This window comes from Neophocaena asiaeorientalis, unplaced genomic scaffold (assembly GCF_003031525.2).
Source record: "Neophocaena asiaeorientalis asiaeorientalis breed wild unplaced genomic scaffold, Neophocaena_asiaeorientalis_V1.1 scaffold421, whole genome shotgun sequence".
In the NCBI taxonomy this organism is placed as follows: Eukaryota; Metazoa; Chordata; class Mammalia; order Artiodactyla; family Phocoenidae; genus Neophocaena; species Neophocaena asiaeorientalis.
In genome coordinates this window covers 1,213,963-1,241,318 of record NW_020173273.1, presented here as the reverse complement: position 1 = coordinate 1,241,318, position 27,356 = coordinate 1,213,963, and the positions used below count along the sequence as shown (strand labels likewise).

At 34.7% G+C, this 27,356-nt stretch overlaps 1 protein-coding gene across 2 annotated transcripts in view; it reads right to left on the bottom strand.

The window, feature by feature from the left end:
• GULP1 (GULP PTB domain containing engulfment adaptor 1) overlaps nucleotides 1–27,356 on the bottom strand; it is a 262,706-nt gene that overhangs the window by 142,224 nt on the left and 93,126 nt on the right. The window lies entirely within an intron of this gene.

The following is a 27,356-nucleotide window of genomic DNA, read 5'->3' as shown; positions in this document are numbered from 1 at the left end:
TTTGAAATATCTAGAATGATATTTCAGAAAGCAACTTGGTGGTGGCCAGGTGCTGGGAGGAGGTAGGAATGAGGACTGACTGCTTACTAGGTATGGGGTTTTCTTTTAGGGCAATGAAAATGTTTTGTAACTAGATAGAGACAGTGTTTTAAAGAACACTGTGAATGGACTAAATACCACTGAACTGCACACTTTAAAATAGTTATTTTCATGTTGTGAATTTCATCTCAAAAAATAAGTCAAATTTTAAAAGATATATATATTCATATGTAAAACCAAGAAGAAATGATGAGTACAGGGTAGAACATATAACGTGTAATACTGATAAAGGACGGTATCAAAAATGGATGTAACCATGGAAATTATGTGAAAAGTTGAATAAGCTTGCTAATTGTATTTTATACATAAACAGCAAAATAAAGACTGTTACTTTGAGTCAGATGCTGGAGTTAACGAGAAGGGAGAGAAGAAGAGATCAGATATTGCACGTCATAGGAAAACAAGAGATTAAAACAAAACATAAAATAAAATGAACGGTTCATAGAGCCAGGACTCAATCTAGCCCAGGGGCTTACTCAGGACTAAACTGACATGTTGACCAAGCTGACCTGGGACCAGCCAGCCACTTCCTGTGTGTTCTTTGTCAAGGGCAGTGTTGGCAGGCCTTGGAGAAATGACTGATTCCAGTGCTGAGGCAGAGAAAGTACAAGATGAACCCGAACCTCTTATGCTCAAAAAGCAAAAAAGTGCTCAAAGAATGATGGAGGTATGTCAAAGTGACACAAGAGCCTAAAGGGTTACCATTGAGACAATTTAAAGAACATAAATAATGATAGTAAAGGATTATAAACCATTGAATAAAATAGGAGTCATGAGTCAATAATGCTATAAATAATTATTGTGTTGGCCAAAAAGTTCATTTGGGTTTTTCATAACATCTTATGGAAAAAACCTGAACGAACTTTTTGGCCAACCGAATACATACGTTACGGAAAAGGAAAATTGTACTTTATAGTAGAATGCCAATATAGAAGGAATGACAGAATTAAAAAGCCATCATTTGGCAACCATCACAGCAATAACTAATTAAGATAAGGGTAGTCAGTGCTAAAACTAATAGGTGAAATTTGATGTAGATCAAGTTATTCACAAGGCTTTAAAATATCTCTCCCAAATATTAATTACTCATTTACATAAAACTACTGATTGCCAAACTTTACAGAAGAGAGATAAGGCAGATACCATATTTTAAAAGTTGAGAAAATGATCACCGGTATTGGGACATACAGACACCATGTGGCTCCTGATGCACCGAGAACACAGCAACGCTTCTGTGCTGTTCAAACCACAAAAGAGTATAACCCAAATCTAATCATGAGAAAACATCAGACAAACCCAAACTGAGAGATACTCTGCAAAGTGGCCAGTATTCTTAAAAAATGTCAAGGTCATGAAAGGAACGGGAAGACGGGAACTTTCCAAGCTGAGAGATTAAAGAGACAGCTAAATGTAATATGCAATCCTTAAATTGGATCTTGAAGGATACTATTGGGACACTCAGCAAAACATGAATAGAGTTTGTGAGTGAGATGATGGAATTCAATATTAATTTTGTGATTTTGATGGCTATACTGTGGTTATAAAGGAGAATGTCCTTGTTTTTAGGAGAAAGTTGCTGAACTAATTAGGGGTAATGGGACAGCATGTCTGCTACTTCATCTCAAACAGTTCAGAAAAAAAATTATATTTATGTGTGTATTATTATGTACTGTATAGTGGATGTATAAATGTATGTATATGCATGTGTATGTATATATATATGTATGCATATAATATATACATATATAGGAGAAAGGAGAAAGAGAGAGGGAGAGAGAAAAGAAATGATATATGTTTAATGCAGTAAAATTTCAACAAATGGAGGACAAAGATTGAGGCCTGTCTTCTTTAAGTATACATTGCTTAATAGATTGAACTTTGAAAACAGGTAAATTTTTACTAAATTATAAAGCAAAATTAAATTTTAAAAGGGCAATTTCTGAAAATAGAAAATAAAATGAAAAATATGATCCTAAATATGTATCCAGTTGGTAGTATAACTATATAGACAAGAGCTATTTCATGTGACTCTAAAACAGAATAATCTGACCTAATATCTCTAAGGGGATATATCATAAGGACAAAAGGAAGTGCAAACAAAATTTAAACTCGGTAATCATATAAGTGAGATAGTACTGGAATTGTGACTCTGAGTCTCTTTTGTCTATAAAGTGGGATAACAATGAATAACGTTATATTCTTTTGTCTTCATTGGTATTGAGAACTGGGATTCTTAATGCAGGTGAAAGAAGATGCGTATGTGAAACAGAAATAGTTAAGTAAAAGCTCTACAGTCCTGATTTCAAACTGGAACAATCAGTGTAAACTCAAGACCTATTTTTATCCTTAAAAAAAAAGGAATATTGAAAGGTTAGAAACAACCAACTCCAGTAGCAATGAGCAGCACTCTGGCACCCAAGTTTTGGTCTTGAAAAATAGTACTTCCCACTAAAGAACCAAAGTTCCTTGGGCAAATGACTGATTCAATGTCTGGGACAGGAATTGTACATAGTCTAATAAGTATAAGGTTGAAAAGGCCCCAATGGAAAATTCATCATCAATTAGAATAATAACTGAAATTGATTGAAACATGTCAAATATGTCTAAATTCATGAGCTAATAAGAATAAGAAAGGATAATTCATCTCTCAACATTGAAAAAATGCTAGAAAACAAATTTATTATTTTGAGAGCTAGCAAATAAAGGGAAAGAACCAATCATTTATCTTGACTTTCCTATGTAAACTATTTCATTAGTTACAATAGTAGATGAAGGGCAGTTTTTCTTTAGAAGTATCCTGCTAGTAACAGTAAAAGTAATGATAGAATTGGAACATTCATTTTCAATCCCTAATAAATTAGTGGACCCATTGAGCATCAGTGGCTACTCAATGTCAAACAAGAAAAGCAAGCTAAAAGTTATATAACTCCTGATGAAAGAACACTACACCACTATGAGACAGATTTGCCAAAAGAAAATCAAACCTGATTCTGATCAAAATCTGTATCATTAACATTTTACAGAAAATTCAGAGAACTGAGGAACATGTTAAACTACTCCACAGGGATGCCATCATTAAAATTCAGATGGTGAGAAACCCTACAGCACAAAGGACCAGGCTTCTTCAACATTTATTTGTTACATGGGGGGGAAAAAGAAAGAAAGATGAAGGAGAAAATTACTGATTAAATTATACTGAAAAGACACATGAAAAATTGTAAATTATGGACTTGTTAAGGATTATAGGTTATATTTAAAACAAGCAAATTGAAAACACTATGATGTTTATCAGACAACTGGGAATTTAAACATGGCTAGCTATTGATGCTATTAAAGAATTATTATTTTCATGTCATAATGGCATAGCAATTACATTTAAAATGGTTTTATCTTTTAGAGATTCACACAGAAGTTCTCATGGATGAAATTAGAGAATGTTGGAATTTGCATCAAAATAATACTAGGAAGAGGGGTAAGGAAAAACATACGGATGAACAGAATGGCCATGCATGGAAATTGCTGAAGGTGGGTGAGAGGTACATGAGGGTTCATTACACTACCGTGAACTCTGCACATGTCTGAAATTTTTCATAATAAAAATTAAAAACAATTTACAACTATTATAATGAATTCAATTCAACTGATATTAGTAATTTTGATAAAGTATTTTTTATATTATAAAATATACACTTGTAAAAATTTTAAAGGATTAAAAGAGTCGCAATTTTTAATAGGTATATTTCATGTGTTGTTAGTTAGTAGTCCTCTTTGCTATCAATTCAAGTAACAATCTCAGCTACTCAACTTTACATTTGACCATCTAATTCAACAGAAAGATTTCTATCACAAGGCCGGAGAATGATTCCTCCAATAGCTACACATTTAAGAAGACACGATTATTTTTTTAATACCTGTAGTAAATGAAATACCAAAATATCCTGAAATGAGGCAAAGATAGACCTGACTTTAAAGAAGGTTTATTTTCAAGACTGAAACTCAAGTACACACACACATATATACATACACACATACATAAACATATATATTGTGTGTATATGCATATATATATACATATATAGAAACATAATGTATACATATATATTTTTAAAACTAGAAACATGATGGAAGTCTGAAAATAAGTAAAAAGAAATAAATTTTAAAAGTGCTATTTTCAACTCAACTTCATCCATTTTAAAATGTTAATTCGTGAATATTTATATTTCTGTTAACTCATAATGAAAATGATTTTGACATGTTAACTTTTTCACAATAATACCTTTAACTGACTTTTTAGTTACTAAAATTATATGGAGCTCAAAAATACTGATTAGCACAGAAATTTTGTTTTTCATCACATTTTTAAAATTTAAAATAATTCTTTCTCAGGAATTTCTAAAAGAGTATGTTTTACAAGGATGTAGTATTCTTAAAATGCAATCAGGTCATAGACATGGAATTTTTGGGAGAATCTATTGTTTTATTTAAAACTAATCAAAGAGGCATAAGGGTGTATGCAGCATTGTGCAGCAGAAAGAATACTACCATAGGAATAGGTTAAAACTGGTTCTAATTCTCATTTTCATTATCTATATGGCCAAGGGTAAATCTCATATTGTCTGGAATTTAATTTCTTTCATTAGGACTATAAAGTGGGAATAAATTGTTTCTACAAACACATACAACAGTTTTAAAGGAATAAAGATATTTCCTCATCTTTAAAATGGGATAAAAAATTTCTATACTTTACTGGGCTCTTTGAGTGTAGCACTACAGAAAAGCAGGGCACAATTATAAACAAATAGGGTTTCTCAAAAACTCACCTTCAGCTGGTAGAACGTGACTTTTTTCATCCTCAGAAGCAGTGAATAAACTGGAAACAGCTAAAGAAAAGAAGCCATCCGTGCTTGACTTTTGAAAAGCAGACCATATAGTACTAAAGGTTAACCTGAATCTCTACCTGATTTGTGAACAGCTCATCTTCTAGGCAGTACTTCTCAGAAAGGAGGTCAAAGAGATGTTTGAGGAGTCCAGGGGTCTGGAAACTGAAGCAGCATAGAAATAAACGGTGCCTCTATAGGGTCAGTGCCTCTAATTAGCACAGGCAAGAGAAACTCCACTGCTCTCATGTAGTCACAGTAAGAAAGAGAGTCTTATTACATCCTGTAACCTGTGTGTCCTGGAAAAGGCTTAGGAAAGAAAAAGGTATTTTCAGTAACAGTTGAGAAAATTTCTTTTTAATGTGCTGCAGGGTTTTTTTTTCCCTAAATCAAAATTCCTGCCTGAGTTCAAAACTGATTAATATTTTACTAAAATTCTCTATTTAATTTGAATGCTTATTTACTTTAAATAGATGTGCACATATTCAACTAAATTAGAAAATACATCACAGCTTCATAATATAAAGTGAAAAGCAAATCTAAACTAAGTTCTACTTTTAAGTTTCATGTTTGCCAAATAAGAAATAAAACATCAAACCAACAAAGGATATTTAAGTGTAGGAAAATGTTGAAGGAGTGGTCTATCATTTAGTTCCAGGAATGAATTTATGAGTATATGTATATATTTATATATATGTATACAGAGAAATCATATGTAAGTTATATATATGTGTGTGTATGTGCGGTATGTGTGTGTAGTGTATGTGTAATATATATGTACATGTGTATATATACACATACATACATATTTGTACAAGCATGACAACTGAATTTATTCTTAGAAATTAACCAATTATGATGGTTAAATTTATGTTTCAAAAGGCCATTGAGGGCTTCCCTGGTGGCGCAGTGGTTGAGAGTCCACCTGCCGATGCAGGCGACACGGGTTCGTGCCCCGGTCCAGGAAGATCCCACATACCGTGGAGTGGCTGGGCCCGTGAGCCATGGCTGCTGAGCCTGCGCGTCCGGAGCCTGTGCTCTGCAACAGGAGAGGCCACAACTGTGAGAGGCCCGCGTACCGCCAAAAAAAAAAAAGGCCATGGATAAGAACTAATTCCAAGTTAAATTTATCACTAATTAACACTTCAAATGAAACCTGATGAATTCGGGACTGAAGTATTAAAAGGAATTTGGAGAATTTTGAGAGGAATAAATACAGTATTTAAAGGGTATAATACATGATGGATAAAAAAAAATAAAGAGAAATGAAAAGGTCAAGAAAATAACAGTATGTCCAGAGGTTATTCAATGTTTATGTACCTTGTGAATGAATTTTTTTTTTAATTTTGAATTTTTTGACATGAGAAATATTTTAAAAATAAAGAAAATATGAAGAAGGAGGTTCAACACTTCACTTTTGAATAAAAACAAAGAACAGCTACTTAGCTCTACTTGAGGTGTTTTTCCATATGAAAGCAAAAAGCAGCTAGAGTTGTATTTCTAAAAATGAAGATGTGATTTTCATTCTCCTCTTAAGTCCTTCATACTTCCATTTTGCAGCTCTACCTGTCCCTCTGCCTGTAAAGCTTTTTCCCATATTAAGCATGTATTTGAGTGCTCCACTCCCAAAAAGATGGCCACTCCCTCCATACAAGTCTCCATATATTCTCTGTCACACTATTTGAAATTATTAATTTATATATACTTTCACTCTATTAAACCAAAAAGATTCTCAAATGCAAAAGCTATGCCTTCTTTATGGTTTTCACCCCAAACCTGCCACACATGAGACAAAAAAAAATTTAATTGATTGATGAATGACTGAACGAGTGGATGGAAGTACCAACAACAAAAGGCTGGTGATGATATAAAGATTGCCCACAAACACATGAAATGATGCTCAACATCACTAATAGTTAAAGAAATGCAAATCAAAACTACAATGAGGTATGAACTCACACCAGTCAGAATGGCCATCATTAAAAAATCTACAAACAATAAATGCTGGAGAAGGTGTGGAGAAAAGGGAACCCTCTTGCACTGTTGGTGGGAATGTAAATTGGTACAGCCACTATGGAGAACAGTATGAAGGCTCCTTAAAAATCTAAAAATAGAACTACCATATGACCCAGCAATCCCACTACTGGGCATATACGCTGAGAAAACCATAATTCAAAAAGAGACATGTACCACAGTGTTCACTGCAGCACTATTTACAATAGCCAGGACATGGAAGCAACCTAGGTGTCCACTGACAGATAAATGGATAAAGAAGATGTGGCACATATATAAAATGGAATATTACTCAGCCATAAAAAGAAATGAAATTGAGTTATTTGTAGTGAGGTAGATGGACCTAGAGTCTGTCATACAGAGGGAAGTAAGTCAGAAAGAGAAAAACAAATACTGTATGCTAACACATGTATATGGAATCTAAATTTTGAAAATGGTTCTGAAGAACCTAGGGGCAGGACAGGAATAAAGACACAGATGTAGAGAATGGACTTGAGGACACAGGGAGGGGGAAGGGTAAGCTTGGATGAAGTGAGAGAGTGGCATGGACATATATACACTACCAAATGTAAAACAGATAGCTAGTGGGAAGCAGCTGCATAGCACAGGGAGATCAGCTCAGTGCTTTGTGACCACGTAGAGGGGTGGGATAGGCAGGGTGGGAGGGAGACACGAGGGAGGGGATATGGGGATATATGTATATGTATAGCTGATTCACTTTGTTATACAGCAAAAACTAACACAACATTTTAAAGCAATTATACTCCAATAAAGATGTTAAAAATAATAATAATAAAAAAATAAAATAGATAACCAACAAGGACCTACTGTATAGCACAGGGAAATCTACTCAATAATCTGTAATAACCAACATGGGAAAAGAATCTGAAAAAGAATGGATATATGTATATGTATAACTAATTCACTTTTCTGTATACCTGAAACTAACACAATATTATAAATCAACTATACTCCAATAAAAATTTAAACAGATAAATAAATAATTTTAAAAATTAAAATAAATAAAAATTTTAAAAAGGGTGGCAATGATAACACTTCATGTTTTTAATCTGAAATTTTAGTAAAAATGTTCTAAAAGAAAAAATATATTTTGGCATATTGACATTTTATCGTTGTATTAACTCCTACATCTCTCTGTAAAGACAAAAAACACACCACAACACACACACACACACACACACACGCATGCACACATAAGCACACAAATATTCCAAGTTAAAATATAAACTCTGTTTGGACTTCACATGTTTAAAATTTCATAATTTTTACATAGGTAGGGCTACCAAAGTTATTAATGACTGTGACTGATTCAAAAGATTTAAATGGGGGAAATAAAAGTTCCTCCTTAAAAGAACAAATCTGCTCTTTGTCAATGAGGAGGTGAAACCAGATAATCAATAAGGATCTTTTTTGTTTGTTTGTTTGTTTTTTTGTGATTTTTCAGGCTTTATTTATTCTTTTTTTTTTTTTTTTTTGGCTGTGTTGGGTCTTCATTGCTGCACGCGGGCTTTCTCTAGTTGCGGCGAGTGGTGGGCTGCTCTTTGTTGCAGTGCGAGGGCTTCTGATTGCAGTGAATAAGGATCTTTTGAATTCTCATTTTAAACAATTTTTCCCATGATGTCAGACTTCCATTAAGATTGGATACACTCATGTTTTACAAAGGAATAGCGTTTTAAAATGAAGTGAAAATAGTTTTTCAAATGATAGCATAGTTGAATAAATATGAATTAATTCTCTAGACATTCTATAGTAATGTATTTTTTACTATTTTTAACTAATTCGAATAAATTATAGTATATAGTTACCATTGGGGAAAAAAACTGTTAAAATGCATCTTCCTTCCTGCTAGCAAAGACCACCTGAGCTATTCCCATAGCTCAGAGTTTGTAGGCAATTTCTGGCACAGAAAGTAAAGAAAGTAAGTAAAGTGTAAGTAAAGTAAGTAAAGAAAGTGTAAAGAAACTATTGGGTAATTCTAGCAAATAGCACTAGTCTGAGCAAATGTAACAAAACAACAATCCTTTATAATCCAACAAGCTATGCTTTAAAAGCTCCCAGCGTTCGATAAGAGATAACGGGACAACGAACAATTGGAAACTGGAATTTTAAAAACAATATATAATAAAAAATTGAAATTAAAAAAAGAAAACCACAAACACAAAAAAACTGTTAACGATAAAAACTTATTATGCCAGGCCTTAGTATGGCCTGACTTGGAAATTTAGTTTCAGAGGCTTTTGTGAATATACCAAGGAAAGAGGACCTGGGTGTATCATATTCCCACAGGCCGCCAATAAAAAATCCTCCTAAGGATAAACTTATTACAAATAAGAAGTGAAAATTCAATTATGGAGAAACTTTCAGTTTCAGCTATGATATGCAAAAAGCTTGGAAGTTTCACTGTATTTTGTCCTTACAAGATAATGCTGTACAAAATGAAAATCAATGACTTTTCTCAGACGTGATTAATAAAACATGTAACTATGAAAGAATTAAAAAAAAAAAAGATAACAGGAAAAGGAATTTCCTGTCATTAGTGAGATGAGGCAACAAAAACAACCAAATTGACTCTGCTTTACAGAACAATGAAAACAACCTTGTATTTGTATTATTTCACACATATTTGAATTTGCTGGATTCTCACTGTCCCAGTTTTAAAATGGAGTTTAACTGTTAAGTATTTTGAAAAATTTCCAGATGTAGACAAAAAATATTTTCTGGGCACCCAAAACTTTTTCAAAAACAGAAATTATAATACTTTTTCAAAAACTCAATCTTCACCATTGTGATCTGGCATTTACCCAAAAATGAATAAAGCTTACCAGACTTTAGAAACAAGTGTTCAAATATATTTACCCAGGACTTCCCCGGTGGCACAGTGGTAAGAATCCACCTGCCAATACAGGGGACATGGGTCCGAGCCCTGGTCCGGAAAGATCCCACATGCTGCAGAGCAACTAAGCCTGTGTGCCACAACTAATGAGCCTGAGCTCTAGAGCCTGCAAGCCACAACTACTGAGCCCATGTGCCACAACTACTGAAGCCCGCATGCCTAGAACCCATGCTCTGCCACAACAGAAGCCACCACAATGAGAAGCCTGCACACTGCAATGAAGAGTAGCCCTCACTTGCCACAACTAGAGAAAGCCAGCACAAAGCAACGAAGACCCAATGCAGCCACAAATAAATAAATAAATAAATTTAAATATAGATATATTTACCCAACTATATCTGATTAAATGCAGTAAATGCCTTGCATGTTTTTTATGCTTTTTATTCATCTTTCAATTGAATATATTCAAGAGTTTGCCATACCATGGCTTGTTTTCATAAATGGCAAATCCTGTCTCTGAATTATCACTGACAGTCTCCCTTCATGTAGGACACAAAGTCCACAAATTGATATAGGTGAATGAAAGCTGTGACTGATGCCAATTTTCTGATTGTCAGTCCATCTCTTCCATCTCAAGACTAAAAAAAGCAAGATTGTTATGACCTAAAAGGACTTACCAATTGAGTCCTAAAACTCAACGTCTAGCCTTGTGACTTGTTGTAATCAATCTGAGAAAAGATCCAGCGTCCTTGTACTTTACTTACTCCAGTCCAGTCACCTTAGTTAACCTGTGGTTGGCATTTCCCTTTGTAAAAAAGTGAAATGTATATGTATATGTATATAATTTACATGCCATAGAGCTCACTCATTTAAAATACACGATTCAGTCGTTTTTAGAATATTTACCAAGTTGTGCAACCATCACCACAATCTAATTACATTTATGCAGAACCTTTTCATCACTCCAAAAAGATCTCTCAAAGGAAGAACAGAAGAAAGAAAGGGAAAAAGAGGAAGAGAGAGAGAAGTAAGTAAGGATGAGAAGAGAAAAGCGACATAGAAAGAATTTCACTTAAAAGAGTGAAAATAATGCTTACTAAAAATTTAAAAATAACATTGGAAATATAAATTCAATAAAATTTTAAAAGTATATTTCTCATTTTATTCTAGATGCTTATATCCTTCCTTCCTTTTTCATAATTAATATTATTAATTAGTCACAGGATGGGCAAAAGATTCCTGGAATAGGGCTTTGTGCTCTAAAATAGAGCACTGGGGCAACTTGATTTAGTTTTATCACTTTGCAAACCGAGAAATTCACTTTTAACTGAGAGTGGTTGCACTCATTCCATGTTACCTTGAGGAATTTTGAAATAATGAAGGTATTTTTTTAACTGAGGCAGTGAGACTGTAACTAGGGACTCTCATCTACTCAGCATTATTCCAACTCTATTTCTTACTTATGATATGGCTGTGGCTTTATGCTTACCATACCTGCCTTCTACCCTAGACCACCACTAACTTAGCTTAGCTTGCTGATAATGGAAAAAGCTGATGATGCCTATCAAGACTGAAGATTAGTTCTATCTGCTTCACCTTTGTCTTTGTCCCTTATTTCTTGCTTTTCAGGACTAGCTAGCCAGAGATTTCTGACTTAGATAATGTTCCGGCTGCAAGCAAGACTTGATGGCTACCTGGAATCACGTGACCAAGACATCATCTCTGAAAATACAAGATTGCCCCCTCTCCAGCTTGTAGCCCTTTCTTTTCCCTATGTAATCTCCCAGCCAAACCTGGGGAATTGGGAGTTGGTTCTTTGGTACATGAGTCCACCTTCATCCCAGGATTACTGGCTCCCTCAACAAAGCTATCTTTCCTTTTGCCTACCACTTGTCTCTCAGTATTGTATTCTTGAGCAACAAGTAGCCAAACCTGAGTTAGGTAACAGTTTCCTTTAATTCTTACTGTAACACTCATTTTCAGGACTCAGTTGGAAAGTCCTTTCAGGGTCTTAGCAATCTTGTGCTTTTTAGTCTCCTGATGGAAGAGATGGACTGGCAATCAGAAGACTGGAATCAGCTGCAGCTTTAATTCACCCCTATTCAACTATTCTTTCTTTTCTAAGGTCATGTTCCAGGTACTTCTATTCTTTCTTCTCCAATTGCAAACAACTTTTTTCTCTGATTTGCTCTACACTGACAAAGGATTTAGACAGACATTAACATTTCATCTAAACATACTTTTCTTTGAAATTTTCTAGGTCAGAAGAATAAATGTCACATTCCCCAAATTATCATGGGACTCTTCAAAAAGCCAACTCCCAGGAATTATCATTAAACTTTTCAAGTATCTGGGCTACATTTCACAAATGGATATACAGAGTCCTGCAGTCTTCTGAGATAAAGTTGCCTTATTACTTAGATCAAATAGATTTTATCTGAGATCATGTTAGCTGGCCCTGAGATATAGAAACCATAGTAGCCTTCATGTTATAGTCTTTGAAAAAAAAGTCCCCCAAATGTGCCCTTTGCTCTTGTCTGCAAAATACACAATTTCCTTAGACTTACTCCTTATTCTATCAGAGGCTCCAATGAACTATATGAAGAAAATTCTCCAGATCACATTAATCTATAGCAAGGAATCTTGGTTATTTGCAAAGCAATCTGAGACTGTTAAAATGAAGCAAGTGAATTTTAAGTTCTTAAATACTGCTAAAGTCAATTTTAAACACTGCATTTGAACATCTTTAGACTTATTCCACATGATAACATATATACTCCTGATGTAATACTACGCCATAAAACCAAGAATTATAATTTATTACAAAGGAGTTATAACACCACCTATTCACTCTGTTAGAATCCTGTTTTATAATAATAAAACAGTCATGCAAATTAATTCCACTTAAGAAATTATAAATTAGTCTAATTATATAAAGTTTGTTTTTTGAAGAAATCAGAACTATTTCTGTCATTGTGTGATTTAAAAATTTACACAGATTCAAATACATAAATTGAAATCATTTTCCTGTCACAAATATCATTTTAGAATAGAACAAAATTACAAGCCCCTGACATATTACAAAAAATCCTTTTAATGATTATAGCATTGAGTTCTAAGAGGAATTGCCAAGCTAATGACATATTAAACCTTTCCAGCTTCAGCATTCTTTTGAACACTCTGGGAGGGCAAGCATCTTATCTGTCAAATCCTTCACTTAGTTCTTGCTAAATTAAACTCTAAAAAATACACAAATTACTATTTTTGCAATGAAGATTACTGAAGTGTTATGATTTAGAATACCAGCCTACTGGCTAGAATCATACTAATAACTCATAAAACTGATTTGTCTAATGGTTACACAGCTGTAGTCAATCTTCCAATTTAAAAATATATTTATGTAGCTTCTTTGTAAAGAAAATGACAGAATTCAGTAGACATATAACAAAAACTGGTCACCAACTAGAAGCATATAAAAATCAATCAATACCTAAAAACATTTTCCTTATATTATAAAACACTAACTTAAGTTTATTTTAATGCATTAAAAAAATTTAGTGTTTAATCAAGCAAATTGAAACAGGAACATCTCTCAACAGATACAATAACTGACTTATATAATATGATTTATTTCCCGAATAGTCATTTTAACATTTAGTCATAATTAGTGCATAAAGTAAAAGTATAGATTTTTAAATTATTAATTTCTTTTATTTAAAGACAATGTCAGAGAATTTGAAAATCTAAAAAATACATAAAAGGGATAAACAGACTTCTCTCAAGAAATACTCCATCTTTAAAAGAAGTAACAAAAGTATCTTTCAATCATTCAATCCCTTATTTAAGCAATTATTTACTGTGAATTTATATTGTGGATGATATTTTAATACAAGCGAACAAGACAGAATTAACCTATGCCCGATGGAGCTGAAACACTATCAGGGAAGACAGAAATTGGAGAAAAAAATAATTGAACACATAATGAGAAGGAAAAAAAATACCTAGGGTACTAAGGTGGCATATTATAAGAAAACCTTAACTAGTGTAAAACAAGTCAAGGGGTCCTTTTTGGAGGAAGTAATGTTTAAACTACAATTTGAAAGATATAAGTGAGGTTCACCAAGCAGAAGGAACAGGGTGTGCAAAGGTCTGAGGGTGTGCAAACATGGCATTCAAAAAACTGAAAACAGGCCAATAAGGATGAAGAGTGGAGAAAAGGGGAAGCAGTGACAACAGACAGAACTGAAGAGATGAGACCAGGAAGAAACCTGTTGGGCACATTAAGCCTTGTAATAGGAAGCAACTGAAGTTGGCTGGGAGATATTAAATCTGCATGTAAATTTACATATTAATATATGCATACTGCTGAAGTAAATACTAGAAGAGTTAAAAAGCTGTTGCTTGTAGCTCAGGCAAAAGATGATGGTAGAGAAACAAGGTTGTCTCTGAGATTGGAAGCAAGTGAATGCCTTATATTTTAAAAGTTTGAAAGACAAGATTTAGTGTCTGAAAGTAAGGGGATGTGGAAGACAGACAAAGTAATCACAGAATTAAGGCTTTAGCAGCAGTGTGAAGCCCCAGTAGATCTAGAAGAGTGGACTACTTCTAGGAAACAGATACAGGTCTTCCAGTCAAAGAGAAGCTGCCTTACCTGACTTGGTACAGTTTTAGATTAACTGTTTAATCAAATTTGCTGTTCAAGGAGCTTAAGCCCTTCATGAAAACTGAAGGATGATTGGAAACTTTTACAAAGACCTCAGAGTGAAGGGTGAAAGCATGATGCTTTTGCATTTAAACGTACATTGGATTTATCATCAATAAAAACAAGGAACTGTTATAAAGTATTTATTAAAGATGAAAACGAACAACATAATATTTAATTGGGCTTTGTAAAATCGCCATCATTTTCTTATAAAATTGGGGACATAAATCCTGATCCAGAAACACGGAATTACTGCAGAGGAAAGATAAATGATAATCAAGGTGCACTCTAAGAAGCACCAAAAAAGCAGATAAAAAAATGAGCATAATTTGCTTACAAGGCTGACTGAAAATTTTGTTGTAGCAATTTGTAAGTATGAAATATTTAAAATCATAGCATCAGGCATCTCTAAACTACAGCTTGTATCTATTAGGTGGTTAAGGAGAGAGTACATATTATCCTGAGACAAAAAAACAACAAAATACCTCAGGAGGAAAATGCTTCTTAGTATTGGAGTATTGGAAGAGAATCATGAAAATTAACATCCTGCACATAAATTGATGTTCTGTCTCAAACCCAGCAGCAATTCAAGTTCAAGTCAGCAATCTTCTGACTTGAGTTGTCACAGAAAATTCATAGAAAATGCTCTAATACATAGTTGCAGACTTATTAGCCAAAAACATTATCAGTGACTATAAGCAGTAACGTAGCCCTATCTTGGGTGTTGCCAACATGTGAATACACCTGGCTAATTCTATAAAAATAACAGAAACAGTTCAATATGTAATCAATAAAACTTATAGATACAGAAAGATTATGCTTAAGATACTGATCTATGAGTAACCTCTCAAAGACAGCCCAAATTGTATCCTTAATATAAGTGTTCCAGCAACATGAAGAGACAGACCAATCCACAATGAACAGGAATAGACATGTGTGAAATTTTGAGGAGCATAGGAAGATAACCAACAATTTGAAGTAAGGGATGGGGTTGTCCTTGTCTATCGATGGAAGCGAGGAGGGATGGATAGTTAAACCCACAGATACAGAAGTGGAATTTAACCTTCACATAGTCCATGCTTCTGTATATTGTTCATGGACACCTCTATGGGGTCTTTCTTATTATGAATATATTCTTTTGTACTTGAATGGGAATTTCAAACTATAAAATGTTGGCACTGTCTGAAGCCTAACAACTTTTACATATTGGTTAGATTTATCTGTAAGACATCTTCATGGACACCTCTATGGGGTCTTTCTTATTATGAATATATTCTTTTGTACTTGAATGGGAATTCAAATGTTGGCACTGTCTGAAGCCTAACAACTTTTATATATTGGTTAGATTTATCTGTAAGACATTAGTTTGCAGTTATTTAATGACTTCATTACATTTTCCATTATTATTTTATTTTAAAAAAATAAGCAAAAAACTGAAAAGGCAGGTTCTATTTTTAAAGAACTTCCTCAATTCAAGGCCATGGAAATTGAGAAGGAAGAGGCTGCAGTAATGTTCTTGCACTGGAATGTAAGCCCAGAAGGGCAGGAGTTTTGTCTATTTTGTTTCCTACTGAAGCCACAGTGCCTAGAACAGTGTCAGGTACCTGGTGGTTGTTCCCTAAATATTTGCAGAATGGAAGAGGGAATGAATGAATGAATATAATCTCAGATCATGACTAAGTAGCACAGGTCCACACACTGAGACCACCAATTCCAGCAACTTAAAGTACCTGCCTAGGAAAGCTGGAATAATGTCCTCAAATGCCCGTATCTACATTCTCACCCTTGTAGGCTTGAGGCAGGGAGAAGCGAGACAAAGTACAAGAAGTAGCCAGATCTTACACTGCACTCGTACACATCTGATACTATTTCTGAAAATATCAGCAATATGCACCTTTAATAACACTTATTAAGAAGTACTGTGAGATGCTCAACATCGCTAATCATCAAGGAAATGTAAATCAGAACCACAATGAGATATCATCTCACATCTTTCAGAATGGCTATCATCAAACAAGAACACAAATAACAAATGTTGGCAAGGATGTGGAAAAAAGGGAACCCTCGTACACTGTTAGTGATAGTGTAAACTGGTGCAGCCACTGTGGAAAACGGTATGAAAATTTCTAAAAAAACTAAAAACAAAACTACCATATCACCCAGCAATTCCACTCCTGGGTACATATCTGAAAAAAAGGCACTAATTCGAAAAGATACATGCACCCCAAAGTTCATAGCAGCATTATTTACAATTGCCAAGATATGGAAGCAATCTAAGTGACCATCAACAGATAAATGGATAAAGAAGATATACATTGGAATACTACTCAGCCATAAAAGAACGAAATTTTGCTATTTGCAGCAACATGGATGGACCTGGAGGGCATTATGCTAAATGAATTAAGTCAGACAGAGAAAGACAAATACTGTATGATATCACTTATATGTGGAATCTAAAAAATACAACAAACTAGTGAATATAACAAAAAAGAAGCAGACTCACAGATATAGAGAACAAACTAGTGGTTACCAATGGAGAGAGGGAAGAGGGGAAGGCCTCTATAGAAGTGGACTTTTAAAAATATATGTTAAATAATACATACTATTGTCTATATTCATACATCATACCAAATCATACTGACTAGTTACTGAAATAGCTTGATTCTGTACTACTGAAAACATTGATGACCCAGCAATTTTGCAAGTTGGAAAAAACAACGGACTCCAAAAGATTCCATGTTTCCTCAGCATTATACTTACGGGTATCAGGGGTAGAAGAAAAAAGTGTTCAACACCTTTTCAACACTAACGTAAAGGGTTTGTTTGCAATGAAATATTAAGAATATGACTGGAAATCTGTTAGGCTTGGGAATAATAAAGTTAAATCACATTATATCTAGGTTTGGCAATGGAAAGAAACAAGCCAGTGCTAAAAAGCTAAAAATCTACAGTATAACCTTGGAATAAAAACAATGAAAATATTTTTGTTACTATTTGGAAACTTCCAAAGCTCAGAAGACAGAAAAAACATTCTGTATGCCCTACCACGCAGATAGACCCATGCACAATGCTCTCTATTTCTAGAATAAATATCCAGTCATTATAAAAGACTGACAAAATAGAGTACCCTCTGCTACTTTTTAAAGTGGGTTCAATTTATTTCCTAAATGAGGGTTGGGATGGAGAAAAGGTGCACTCTTTACTTTTCTGCATTCCGATACTTTGTTTTTTATCAGAGTTTATTTTCTTCAGCATTGTTTATACTGTCCCTGAGAAGTGAGAATAAACAGTGAGAAAAACGGCTCCAACTCTACACAGAGAATAAATGTCTCAAACTCGACACAGACAAAAAAATTTTCTCCCTGTTGTTAAGCTACACTTATCAGAAAATAACTTACTGAAACTCTGATTATGATAATATTTGAGACTGAAATATTTTCTATGGTTTTAGTGTTGAAATATTTGACTATGTTATAACATAAAAATTATACATCATACTGTAATTTTGAAAAGAATTATGCAAAAAGAAACCAAAGAAGGCAGCATTCTCAAAAAATAATTTGTTTTGTTTTGGAGCGATATAATGACCTTTGTCTTCCATCTTCATTCCTGATTTTTAACACTATTTCTAACATTTCAAAGATACAGTGGAATTTTAGGTTGAAATATTTCTCATCTATGCTTTGGCCTAGTTGAAATGCTAAAGGAATATGATCAAGTTTTTAATTCACTTGATTTCTGCTTTACTCTCTTCTATTCAAGGAATATCTCTCCCATCCCTCGCTGTTACATGTAAATTGCACTGTGCTTAGTTTATTAACTCTTGTTATCTCAGTCCTGTAATCTGTCTTCAAAGAGAGTGAGGGAGGGCTTCCGTGGTGGCGCAGTGGTTGAGAGTCCGCCTGCCGATGCGGGGAACACGGGTTCGTGCCCCGGTCCGGGAGGATTCCGCATGCTGCAGAGCGGCTGGGCCCGTGAGCCATGGCCACTGAGCCTGCGCGTCCTGAGCCTGTGCTCCGCAACGGGAGAGGCCACAACAGTGAGAGGCCCGCGTACCGGAAAAAAAAAAAAAGAGAGGGCGGGAAGAAAGGGTAACTTTGGTAGTAGGGTTCCCTGATTCTCCTCATCGTTGCTGATATCTGAACACTTCACTGTTTTCCTCTAACCCGAACTCACATCCTCCATGTCCTGACCACAAAAGATAAACGGGGCTTCTGCAGGTTTGAATACCTGACTAAGCTCCTCTGCGGTATCACAACTAAGCAACTAGTTACTCATCCCTGAACTCAAGCCTTCTCCAGGAATCTGGAACCTACCATTTATGAGAATGGCACACTCTTAGTGTCACACCAACCTTTGGTAAGGGTCCTCCCCAGGGCATATCTTGAGTTGTAGCTTCCTTCTCAAATCTGACACTACATCCTTTTTTGAATTTCTCATACTTTCTGGTCTATTGAAGGTTCTCTGATTTATTTTCTAACACAGTTCTATAATGAATTACATATATTTATTTTCTGTTCTATCCAGGGATAGATATTATTCAGTGGGATATTACTGTGTGTGCTTGGTTTATCATAAAGAATAGAAAATTTGTAATTTTCTTCTCAAAATAAAATTTAATATCAAGTATAAGCTTAAATTATCAAAGGGGATATCAAAAACTCTTTTAATATTCTCATTACCCTGAAAACTTACTATTGCTGTTTGTATCAGCGTTATCTTAGAACAAGGAACTAATGTTTTACTTTCTCAAAATGATGTTTTCATCCTTTCTAGTTAAACAAAATAAGAGATTTATCTTTGAATCTCTTTATACTAGAAAACATGTAAATAAAACTATAAACAGAATATGAAGTAAGAGAAGAGTTATGGGATCTGAAATAAATGAAATATGAGGAGAATGAGAGGTACAAAAATGTGGGAGAAGATGAAATGTGTAACGTGTATAGCAGACAGCTGTATGTCAGATCTTCCCACTAGAAGAAGACAAGGGAATACTGACGAAGTGCTTGATATTTTTGAATTAAAATACTTTCTCTCATGTTAATCTACGTTTCTTCATGCAGTAGAGTGTAATGGGTAAAACAAAGACTCATGTACTAGAGTGTAATTGATAAAATAAAGACTCTACCTGGGTTCTAATCCCCTCTCTACCATTTGATCTTGGGCAAGTTTACTTTACTACTTTCTGCCTAAGCTTTCTCATCTGTAAACTGAGTTTCCTACCTCAAAATATCTCTGTGAGGATTAGATATGTTCATTTGTAAGGACAGCTTAAAACGGTGCCTGACACTAAACAACATGTAAGTGTTAGCCATAATAACTCATATTATTAAAGTTGCTAGGACTGCCGTGGCAGATTTTTAATTCTCAGGAGTTTAGAAAACTCTACTCAAGAATGGGAAGATGGAGGAGAGAAGCACATAAACTCCAAGCAAGTAGATTCGCCAGTAGAATTTCAGGTTCAGAGTCCTAATTAAGTGAAATTTTACATAGGACAAGTCACCTAAAATATTTTTGGGATAGGCTAACTAAATGATATAAGGGATATAAACTAGCTTTAAAAAAGTCACTCTCCACTGAAATGTAAGTGCACTTTTTTCTTATAATTATTGTTATCTATTTTCTTTTAAAATAATTAACCAAGAAATGTATTTCTAGTATATCTATTACTAGAGTTTATTTGAAACTATTTTTAAAGAAAGCAGGTCTGCTTACTTTATAGTCATTAGCAAGTTAAATGTTTGAACTCTGAACTATCCTTAAACAGCAAAATATTTATTCATCATCCCAGGTCAGGATTAGCAAATAATTTTATCGATGAATCAAAGTAAACAATGCTATTTAAGCAGCTAACAAAATTTTGAAGAAAAACAAAAACTCCCACAGAAGTATCAAATGATTTTCCTCATTGCAAGTACTGGCCAGCATTCGGCCTTTTATAAACTTTATTATGAGACTTTAATTAAGCTGTGTTATCTCTTGATAATCACAAAAAAAGAAAATAGCCTAAAGATGACATGAGAGTTTTAATTGCCCCGTCACATCATCCAGTAAGTGTTAATGGACTTGTTGTTTAATATTCTGAAACTGGGTGGAAAAAAACAGAAGAACACGCAAATACGTTCTGTTCTCACCGCATGACCCTTGATATGTAAAGTAGATTTAATAGTAAAGCTCTAATTTTGCATTCCAGAAACCTAAATACCACTTCAGTCTTACAAAATTAGTAAAATCTTCACAGGAATGTTATGTCTAATCACCTTACATAAGGCAACCTGGCATTACTGATGATAACTTACATAAAAGGATCAATTTCTATGTTCTTTAAATTGCCAATTCACTGACATGGTTTTCAAAATCAAGTGAAAAGTGCTTTCCATCCAAATGTATTTCCTATTTTATGTCCAAAAGTAGAAGTTTTTCCCCTGATTTATCCAATGGCTACTTAACCCAACTGAGGATGTGCAATCCATATCCCCATACATATTTCAAGATATTTTATGAAATACCTGGCTCAGGTGATATAATTCTTTATTCACTCACAAGTCTTTTTTCCTCCTAAGTCAAAAGATACCCAATCCTTGAAATCAATTACTTATTTTTAAAAACACTGTGCTATGAAAAATCTTATTTCAGGTATATTTCATGTGCTAAATTTTACCAAAAAATGCTTTTTTCCCCCTCGTTATAAATGTAGTATATGCTCATTGGACCCACTATATTTTAAAAATGTTAGAAAGAATAAAATTAAAGTCACCGAGGAATAACCACTGCTAACATTTAGATGCATTTACTTTTAGTGTTTAATATTAAAGGTTGCCAGGTATACACAGTGTTGAGATCTACTGTAGATACAGCTGTGTGTCCCAGTTTCACTCTTTTCACTTTCTTTCTCTTTGCATTTCATAATGGTTATTCCCTCAGTGGCACCCCACTACATTCAGGATAATGTCAAACTCCTTACGCGTTCCCTTAATCATCTGTCCCATTGAAACTCTTCACCATCCTTTCTCCTCTCCACCTCTTGCCAGCCCCATTTACTCTTTGCTCCAGTTGAACTGAACTATTGATACTTTCAGTTCTTCCAATGAACTATGCTTCCTCACAAATGCTGGGAGGGTCCATTATACATCCCTTTCCTTCTGCTGAACATCCACCCTCAGTTAGACATTTCCTTCAGGTAAGCTTCTCTAACATACCCCATGTACAGGCCCAGGGACCCTGCTAGGAATACCAACGGTATCATGTACCCTCCCTAGAGTGGGTTAAACACCATCTCCCCAAAATTCATGTTCCCTCAGAACCTCAGCGTGCGGCCTTATTTGGAAATAGGGTCTTTATAGTTGTAATTAGTTCCAGATCTTGAGGTAAAATCATTCCAGATTTAGGATAGGCCCTAAATCCAATGACTGGTAGTTTTAGAAGAGAGGACACACCCAGAGACACACAGGGAAGAAGGCCACGTGAAGATGGAGCCAGAGATTGGAGTTAGGCTGCCACCCGCCAAGAAAGACCATCAGCCACCAGAAGCTGAAAGAAACGAAGCAGGATCCTCCCCTAGAGTCTTTGGAGGACACATGACCCTGCTGACACTTAGGTTTCAGACTTCTAGCCTCTAGAATTTTTGTTGTTTAAGGCCACCCAGTTTGTGGCTCTTTGTTACTGTAGCCCTAGGAAACTAATACAGCTCCCATTCTAGACTTCCTGCAATATATTAAGTGTTGCACATACTTCAATTCTCACTAGACTATACGCTCTGTGAAAAACCACGACTAATTCTATTGTTTATAGTTTTATTTTCACTGCTTAGGACAGCACTTGGCACATGACAGACAATAAACATATGTATAAAAAAAGGAACAAATAAATGTTTGAAACCTGAGCAACATTATTATTTAATCTATGTTCATTTTACTGGTAAAATCTTTATTATTTGAGCTTTTTACCACTAGAGTTTGATGGCTTTCAAATGACAGTTCCGAAGAAAGGTTTTAGAAACATCTACTGTTTTTACTTACCCTACATAGACTTCCCAACCTGGTCCCAAAACGTTGAAATTCTTTTGGGGAACCTACCTTCTCCACATGCTGGCAGTCTCGGGAGAATTGTTAATCAAGTGCCATGGTTCCTGGCTGAGGGCAAATGATTGAGACCCAGCCATGCACACTGGCTTTGTGAATGTGTGAGAAACAGCATTAAACCACAGTATCGGTCCAGATTTAGCTCCATGGCAGTACTCTTCACAGTCTCTCTCCACTTGCTGCTTTCTGGATCCCTGGAAACGCTCTGGCTGCTTGCTGTCTTTCCTGAGAACTTTTTTTCTGATTACCCTCTGATTCTATGAGCTAACTCATATCCTTTCAACAAAATGCTTTTTTTGCTTAAAGTACTCAGAACTAGTTTCTGTTACTTGTAAACTAAGAACTGAAATTGATACAGACTCTTCAAATGTAGATGTGATTACTACATAACAGATTGCTTGTATGAACAGGTTTTGACCATCACAGATAGTCACTTGATCAAAAAGTTTCCAGTTTAGATTGTCAGGCCACTGAGCTGATGAACTATGCAATGCAAAACTCACGATTTACCAATTTCCTTCTCTCTTCATTCAGTGCACATAATTATGTAAATCCTATTCTTTTCCCTAATTTATTTCAGTCTTCATGTGTAAAAAATATCTTTTTGAAAAATTTTTTTATTTTTCACTAAACTAAATTTTCTCAATGTAAATCATGCTCTAAAAGCAAAGTAAATCATTTTATAAAGAATGTTACCTCTTAGGAAACCTTCGGAGGTCAAAAAAAACCCTAGAATGTTACCTCTAAATAACTGAAAGCTTTGATATAATATATAATACCCTCATAGCATGAATAATTAGTTTACACTAAAAAGTCAATAGATTACCACTTTGCAACATAGAGACTAACATACTTGATAAAAAACTACTTTCCCAGTTTTCACTATTTCATTCAAATAGCAATTAATTTATGAATAAACCATTCATTACAATTACATATTGCATAAATATTCAAAAGATTTTTCCCTTTAAATCTCTTCGTTAAATGAAAATTAATGTTAACATTATATAGATAAAGATTAATTTGAATATCATTAATTATTAGAAGCTTGGTTTACATATACAGATGTACTGAATGTAAATTTTTAATGTACAACCAAAGGTCAGGGAAAGCAAAATGTCTTTCTTCAATCTCTTCGAATGGCTTAAAGATTATTTCCTTTGGTATTTAAATGCTGATCAAGCAGAATACATTTCCTGAAAAGGATTTGAATTTGCTCTCCACTGAGGGATTTCCCTAGAGGCTCTCTTCAGACAAGAGTGCCATTAGTCTTACTTATTACAAACAAAGGGGGCAAAAGAAATGATACTTCTATTTCCTTTCTGCTACTTTCTTAACACTGCATCACATTTTTGTTATCTATTTATTCTACTTCTCATTATCTTGAACAACTAACTGCATCATTCCATACACTTCCCGCCTAATATATTGTAATGTCTGTGAAGAGATGTACCTTTTAACACTCCTAAAAGCTTAAAAACACATCATAGCCTCATTTAAATCTAAACTTTACTTAGAACTTTCTCTTTTTGTCATACTTTCTTGAGCTTCTACTTCTTCTATTTCTGAACATACCTTTGCCTTTATCCTACACTTAAACTGTCTAGTCTTTCTCCATCACTAGCCCATAGTTTTCCTTTCTCTTTCATTTGTTTCCATCTTAGATGAGTCTGTACGTTTAGCCCTTGTACTGATGTTTCAGGCCTCTTCTCCTCTCTTCATCCTTCATCTCTTTCATCTTTAACTTTAGTTTACGACAGAAGAAAACCTATTCTGTGTTGGCCATTATATTAGACATTCTGCTGGGTGCTTTGGATATAAAAACAAACACCTATCCGACTCCTGGAAAAAGAGGATCCCAGACAAAGGCAAGCAAAAATAAAGAACATAATATATCTGGAAAGTTTTATACAATTTTATAGATCTATATTAATGAATGATTAAAGATACAGTTTGGATTTTAGGAAGTCAAGAGCTAGATCACAAACTAGAACTTTTTCTTGAGAATGTTAATAATAATGGGAATTACATAACTCCATTTGAGTTTTCAAAAGCCACTTTGCAGGGTAAGGTTTGAAGGAAAAAAAGTTCAGAAACAGATAGATGATTTAGGGGCTATACTGCTAATTCTAGAAAGACATAATAGAAGCCCACAAACAGTAGGAGAGAGATTGAAAAGAAAGGGAGAGATGATAAAAATTTAAGAAACAGAATGAAAAAGACTGGTTAATCAATTAAGGGCTATGAATATTAAGAAAAAAGTAGAAATTCAAATTAACTCTAAGTTTTCCAATTTGACTTTCCAAAATGAGCAGTAATTCTAATCAGAGAGGTGGGAAATACAGAGAAAGATCATGATTTTTAAGAATGTGAGATAATGAGTCTAATGTCTGGCCTGTATAGTTTGGTCCATCTACACAGATGCGTCAAACAAAGATCAAGCAAATGGAGGCATTCAGAAATCTGATAGAATAGACTCTCAGATGGCTTCCAAGGATCTCTGCCTCGTGATATTCATACCCTTTTGTGACCCCCTCCTCTTAGATGTTGGCTGGACCTAGGACTCATTCTAAAATATAGAAGACTGCAGAAGGGGTGGTATATTAGTTTCCTGTGGCTTCCATAACAAACTACCACAAACTGGGTGACTTAAAACAACAGATGTTTATTCTCTCATAGTTTTGGAGGCTGGAACTTTGAAATCAAGGTGTCAGAAACACTACACTTCCTCTGAAGGCTCTAAGGGAGATTTTATTCCTGCCTTTTCAGGGCCTGGTGGCGCCAGGTGATCCTTGACTTGTGGTCACATCACACCAGTCCTTGCCCCTGTCCTCACAGGAACTTCTCCTTTGTGTATGCCTCATAAGGACACATGTTACTGGATTTAAGGCTCCTCTAGTTAATCCAGGATGTTCGCACTCAAGATCCTTAATTTAATTACATCTACCATCTTTACTCTTTTTCCAAATAATGTCACATTCACAAGAAACACAGGTTAGGACTTGAACATATCTATTTGGAGGCCATCGTTCAACTCACCACAAATGGGATGACACTTCCTAGATTTGATTATAAAGGAATGTGGTTTCCATAATGGGTGAGGCAGCCCTATATAGAGAGGCCCTCCGTGGCTGAGTCTGGAAGTGGACCCTTCAGCCCTAGTTGAGCTCTGAAAGGACTGCAGCTGCAGTGGATAGCTTGACTGCAACATCACAAGGGACCTACAGCCAGAGGCATCAGCTAAGTTGCACCCAGATTTGTAGCCCACAGAAAACTGTGAGATAATATATAAGTACTGTTTTAAGTGGCTAAGTTTTGAAGTGATTTATCATACAGCAATAGAAAACTAATATGGAGCTCACAAAAATATCTAGACTAGGACAGCAATGATTAAGAGACAAGCCATGGAAATGGATTAAATTTTGCATTTAAGAAATATTTGTGGAGTATCTATTAAACCAACATTGTGGTGAGTTTTATTTAGATTTCAATTTATATCTGTAATGATAAATGACAACCCAATCCTCAAGAATCATAGTCTCAGGAAATGATAGACAAAACCACGATGCATGATATGACCAAGGAATGTAAACGGTATTAAGGTACATAATATAAGGGAGAAAGATCTGGTCCCGGTTCCAAAAATCAGGAAAGACTTTCTGGAGAAGTTGAATTCTTAACTTCCACAAACTTACCTACTTATAACTATATGTTAACAAAGTTCCCTTTCCTTCCAACAATGCAAAATTTAAGGCACCTCTAAGTGGTAAGGACAATTTTCCTGTCCATTACACTAAGACGCCTATAATAAATTTATTTAAGCTCTTAGGGCAAGAACATATATCCACTTTTGTGATTGCTGGAAAGGCTAAAGCTAAATTATATATACAGTGGTTATGAATAAAATCAGGTCTTTATTTCATATGTTTTGTTTGATGTAACCTATTTTTACTCTTATCATATTTGTACTTTTAAGGAAACTCATACCGCTTTTCATAGTAAATAAATGGATTCTCAATTACATAAGGAATTGCAATGAAATTTTAAAATGCTATGAGGGCTCCAGCAAAGGTATGAGCAAAAAGCAGTGAGAGAGCAAAGCAAAACTAAACCTATTATTTTACCATGACAAAAATCCTACTTTTGCTTTTTTTCCCCCATATCTATAATGCCACCAAGGCAATGCCACTCTTGCCTAAGATAAAAGACCCTCTCCTTAACCTCCCACCACTTCTACCACTGCTTTGTTTTTCATTTACACTACTTTCGCCCTAAAGTTTCATTGATTCCTGTTTGAATTCTTGCAAAGTTTAGAAACATTGCTTCTAGTGTAACCTTGATCAGACTCGATGTCTTTGGGAAAATCACCTCAGTTGATAACCCAGTACCTGCATCTCAATATAACTAGTTACCAATTAATCTTACCTTGAATATGATTAAATTGTTACACTGTCATGGTGTATTATATTCCTTTGTTTGCCACGCATGTCTCACACACTATACTATAAGAGCCTCAAGAGTGAGGATTATGTCTTCTTCATCTTTTTTTCTACAGTTCCTTCCATAGTGCCTGGCACATAGCAAGTGTTTAAACAGCTATTGATAAAAATAAAACAGAAAAGCCTACAAATTATTCTCCCTCCCTTTGGGTTTGCTCTCTCTTCATTAGTCTAACACACAATTCACTTCCAGATTAAGCTGCTTAGGATAAAACATGGATCATCTTA